A 6000-nucleotide genomic window follows, 5' to 3' on the forward strand; every position below is an offset into this window, starting at 1 on the left:
ACTCTAATAATCCAGTAATTTGTAATAAGCACCCATATGTGCGTGCACTCATGGAGGCACACACACACACAAACACACATACACAAAGATACGTGCGTACGCGAACGCAACCGCAATTTTTAACCGACTTTAAAAAAAATGAGGAGGTTACTCAATTCGACCGTATATATATATATATTTTTTTATGTATGGTCGGAGATAACTTCTTCGTTTATGAATCGATTTTGATAATTCTTTTTTTGTTGGAGAGTAGATATCCATAGTTTGGTACCATGATAAGGAAACCAGGATCTGATGATGGGATCTCAGAGAAATCGAGGGAAACGTTCAAAAATCGTAAGGGTGACTAGTAAATTTAATCATGTTTTCATTAAGTACTATAAAGCACTACTGTTTAATAAAGGTCTGGACTTCCCTCCCAGAGTCGATCTGATGATGGAGAAGAAAGATAGTCGAGGGAACTCTTCAACAATTTATAGCAATTACCTGGTTTTTGAACTTAATTCGTTTCTATTGATGAGAATTTTGCACCTATATAAGTTATAAGTGCCATTACAGTCTGATGATGGAGACAAAAGATAGTCGAGGGAACTCTTTAACGCTTTATAGCAATTATCTGCTGTTTGAACTTAATTCGTTTCTATTGATGAGAACTTTGCATATATATGAGTTATAAGTGCCATTTCAGTCTGATGATGGAGACGAAAGATAGTCGAGGGAAGTTTTCAACGATTTATAGCAATTATCTGTGTCGCAGGACCAGGTTTGATGATGGAGCCCATAAACATTCGAGGGAATTTCTCAACAATTTACAGCAGTTACCTTTTGCTGTTTGACGACCGCTTTGATATAATGTTGCATCTGCCGTGTCGGCGGCACCTAAACACCGACGGTCGCGGGTTCTATTCCCGCTCGGAGTGGATATTTATGTTTATACAAATATTTATTTTCGGTCTAGTTGTTAATCCTTGCGATTCTCCCAACCTAGCCTCGGAGAACACGCTAGGCTGTCAGTCCCGGTTCTTATTACGTACACCTGATAGCAAACTTTACTCATAGTATGTCGACCCGTTAGCACAGCGGTCACAGCACCGGCTGTTGCGCTGGCGTTAGTGGGTTTGTCATGATCTAGTTGTTTGTGCTTGTGTATTGTGTATGTTTCCGAACCCCCGACATAAGAAAAAAGCATCCTAGTTAGATCTACCCATCACTAAAAATTGTAAAATAAAATAATTTTTAACAAAAAAAAAACCGACTTCAAAAAGGAAACTAAAAAGTGAAAAATAAATTTACTTAGTACAAAGTGATTCGTATTTTGATTTGGTTAATCAGAAATGATTAAATAAATATTTTATAATTTTGAAGTTGGTGCCAAGTAAATACTACAACAATCTGGCTACGATAACAAATACAAACAACACACACACAACAAACAAGTACAAAACATATTATTAGATATATCAAAACAATAACAGAATAATAACAGTATTCAACCTAATAGTCAATGAAACAAATTATGAAAGAAAACTGAATACAACTTTATGAGTAGATACTAGAGTAGTTATACTTGGCACCGACTTCAAAATTATAAAATATTTATTTAATCATTTCTGATTTACCAAATTAAAATACGAATTACTTTGTACTAAGTAAATTTATTTTTCACTTTTTAGTTTCCTTTTTGAAGTCGGTTTTTTTTTTGTTAAAAATTATTTTATCTCTCTACATTATTTTTAGCAATTATCAAAATAAAACCAAATTTTCTGTAAACAAATATCATAGGTACGTACATGATAAGAAAGTTCTATGAATAAAATTTATCAAAGAGGTAGTAACAGATGACATACAACTGTTAAACAACATGAACATGTCTAGGCCACAATCTTCGTTTATAGATTCTACGAGTTCACAAATCGTTGCGTAAAATTTCATGATTTCACGTACATGTTCACAATTAGATCTTATAGTATATGCTGTCACTGGACCTGAAATAAAAAAATAAATAAAATAGTGATCTGTTTATTAATAACGGTTATGAATTACGTCGATTTTGCCCACGTCTGGTGAGGCGAGAGTACGAGATACGCCTTTCTTGAGAACCTTGATGATATAAATAAAAGAGTTATATCTCCTCACATGAAGCTGAGGAGGTAGTCAACATGATTTTAAAACCACTATTGAGAAGCTTTCTAGCGAAGTCTGAACTAGTGATTTAACAACACAGTAATTCTTGCACTAAGATTCAAGAAGCGATCGAATTTTTAGAGGCTCAATACACAGAAAATCCAAGTGCACCACTATCGCGCCTTTTTTAAGAGTTTAACACCGAAAATTGAAATTTGTAACATAATTATAGCACTTGCGAAATTTAAAAACAGTGGACGATAAAATTATAACTAAACCAAAGAAAGGTGCTGTATGACCTGCTCTAAAAGCTTTATAGAAGGTTTTTAATGTCCAGCTCATTAGTATTGCAACTCGAAAGCGGGTGGGGTTGTATTCTTCTTCAATCTCGTTTCTTACTCACGCTCATAATCTATTTCGCTCGAATAGTTACGGATCGTCTCGCTGCAAGACTTTGCGAATTCCTACCTCTGGAATAGGCTGGGTTTTGATAATGACAACAAGATCGTGGATATATCCATACAGATCAGCAGATAGCAAAGATATGTAAGTTACAACACTGTTCTACTTCTTTCAAATAGGTTCATAATGAATATTAATTTAAGGACACCAAACTGATTCTTTGCGGATTGGAGGAAATTTCACTGTATATTTTATTTAAAAAGATTTCAACTTCGGATTACGAACCAGATTTCAAATCTTCGATAATTTTGCGTAAGTTCTTATTAACTGCCTCTATAGAATGGGCTATTTCTAGTTTAACCAATAATTTTTCCATAATTAATAGAAGTAATCTAATAGCTTCAAATAAAAACAAGGCTTTTATAGATTCTAACAGTCCTGAAAAAAAAATTAAGTTATGTTAAATGTTCTAAATGTTTTCGTATAATAATAATAATCTTTATCTTTATCTAGGAAAGAAACATGAGATTTAAATTTTCTTGTTAACACGATAAAAATAAAATACTCCAGACCAATTTATAAATAATATAATAGAAATAAATAAATATCTACACAATACACACACGATCGTTTTTTCCTAAGCAACTTAATGCTTGGGTTATAGCTAACAGTCGAGTGGTATAGTTACATATTTTTTTAAATTTATATTTTTTACTGTTATAAAATAATAAACTCAATTATGTAAATCCGTTCAGCGGTTCTGGAGATATGAGGTAATAAAGAATATTAAATACATACAAGATGCGCGCGAAAAACATACCCTTCCTATAACCCTTCCTTTGCAGTCGGGTAATAAATAGGTACACCATGATTCGTGAGTCGGGACAAAAAGTAACAAAACATATCAAGCAATTAATTAAAAGCAAGTAATTATTGTAACTAAATAAATTTAAACTTATATTGTGCAAAACAAAATAACAAAAGGGTTTGATAGAACCGGCAGAATTGTTGGATGGAATTAATATAATTATTATCTCTATATTATATCTCTATATTATTATCAAACATTGAAATCAAAGCCACAAAGTAATAAAACATTAGGTCTCAGTCACACCATCACGGCTATGTTCCACACGCCAGTCCAACATGACGTAGCTTCTTGTTGATTGATTTTATGCCTATTAAGTATTCCTTTACTGCTAAAATAGACACAAATCACAATTAGGTATGGCACTCCGTATGTATCGTACTGAAGAGCATACAAAAAATTGCCTTTTTCTTCAAGCCTTATTCATTATCTTTTCAGTCGAGCTTCTCAAATCTTGTTTTCCTTTTGGTAGGGCGTCGTATGAGCAGATACATTATCCTAAACCTGTGATAAGTAGGCGAGGGCTGCCACCATCTTGTCCTTTTGTATCAAGGTAACCGTATCACCCCATGGTGATATGGCTTTTAACCTACTACTATCTGTTTCTGTAGATTTTATTTTAATTTGAAGTCTTACCTTCAGTAACGTATAATTTTACTTCTATATACACCAAGAAAATAAAAATCCACATCAAATGTGCTGGTATTGTTTTTGAAATTTTGTATTCCTTGTATGTGCTAACGCCATTTACTTTGTAGTTTATCTGTAAAGTTTCACGAATTAATATCGATTAAGCGTGTACTACGATTTTCGAACGAACAGAATTGTTATTAAATTTCGAGAACATGACATGTTGTCTCAGATACATAAAACAGTTAGTTCCCTTTTCTGTTTTCTAAAATATTTTTAACATACCCACCCCACCTTCATTCCCTCCCAGAAGCTCTAAATCCTATATGCTGAACTTATACAGGTAGTTACTAAGTTGGTTGGTCACTAAGTTTTTTATGCTTTCCTACAATAAGCGTATCAAATGCTTTCGTGGGAGATTTACCTTTTTATATATATATGAATTCGACGAGAAAACGTAAGCTCGTATTTACCTTTTGTAGTGTGACCAATAATTTTAATACCCTTTTAATGCGATAAAAAGCCAAAAGTGATCCTTTTCCAACAATAATTGCATTGTGAAGAGTAAAAGCTACAACTCCGAGTGAGAAAACATAACTAGTTAACACATGTTGGTAACAGTTATACAATGTCACTGAAGCTAAAACAAGAAATATTGGGTTATACATATATAAACAAAGTGCGTGATACTTCATTTAAGTAGTTATTTATAATATAAAAATGAGTCGCTGAATGTGTTGCTAAGCGCAAAACTCGAGAACGGTTGGACCGATTTCGCTAATTCTTTTTTTAAAATATTTCTTGAAGTACGAGGATGGTTCTTACGGAGAGAAAAATTCTAAAAAAAAAAAAAATTTAAAAATTTTCTGAAAAAGTCTAAAAACAACACTTTTCTATACTCCCATACAAAAGATTTGTGATAATACTTAAAAGTCACTGTTAGGCGATACGAAGTTCGCCGGGTCAGCTAGTAATTTATAATTGTTTAATGTATATTTGGTCTGTGAATTAGTTGCTATGGAGATGTTTCTTCATATTAAACGATTGTGAGAATTATATAGTTATAGTAATTGTAAATATTTAAAAAATAGTGATTATTAAGAACTGGTGAAACAATAGCTTTAATGTTGTTTCACTTTTCAGGTTAGTCTGTAAATAATTTAATATTAAATAATATGTTAAAATTAGTTTATATGATAAAATAAAAATCCTCTCTTTTCAGAGCAACGCAATTATGGTTTTACTGTTCACCACAATAAACAAAAATAATTATAAATTAAGACATTATAAATATTTTTAGGTTTAGAAAAACATAATATCTAAAATTATAAAAGTTCTTTTATTGTTTCACGTGCATTACTCAGCTTAAACCATAACAAGTGTTGTTATTTCATACTATTTTTGAATATATTTTACCATGTTTTTCTTTCTTTCGAGTTTCCTGAAATATGACCGACCTTTACTGTGGATATGTAAAATAACAGATATCGTATAATTCACTTACCTACTATAGATGATAATACACAGTTATAAATGACAACGCGTCGAGACATTGTTCCCATGTATTTGCCGGCAATATTTTCAAGTTTTACCGGAGCCAAACCAACTGCACGTGAAACTCGCCACACAAACGCCAACGATGCTGGTAGTAGGCATTTATTATATTCCATGTTTACATTCGTCCTCTTCTAACGATATAAGTCATACGAATATCAAGAAGTAATTCACAGAAACCACTGCTTGTATTAATGGTATCATTAAAAGAGTGCTTACTCTAAGGACACTCTTAAGTAAATATACGGTAACAGGCGTTATTTATCCATTAAAGACTAGACGTTCCCTTACGGTTCCATCCGCGTATAATTTCGGTACATTTTATATTATCTGATAATAATGTTTACTCGTTGGCTATGTTACTGGCTGGTTGGCTCGATGTTAAACGTATTGGTCAGATTTGTAAAAAGATACAAATCTGA

This window comes from Melitaea cinxia, chromosome 21 (assembly GCF_905220565.1).
Source record: "Melitaea cinxia chromosome 21, ilMelCinx1.1, whole genome shotgun sequence".
In the NCBI taxonomy this organism is placed as follows: domain Eukaryota; kingdom Metazoa; phylum Arthropoda; class Insecta; order Lepidoptera; family Nymphalidae; genus Melitaea; species Melitaea cinxia.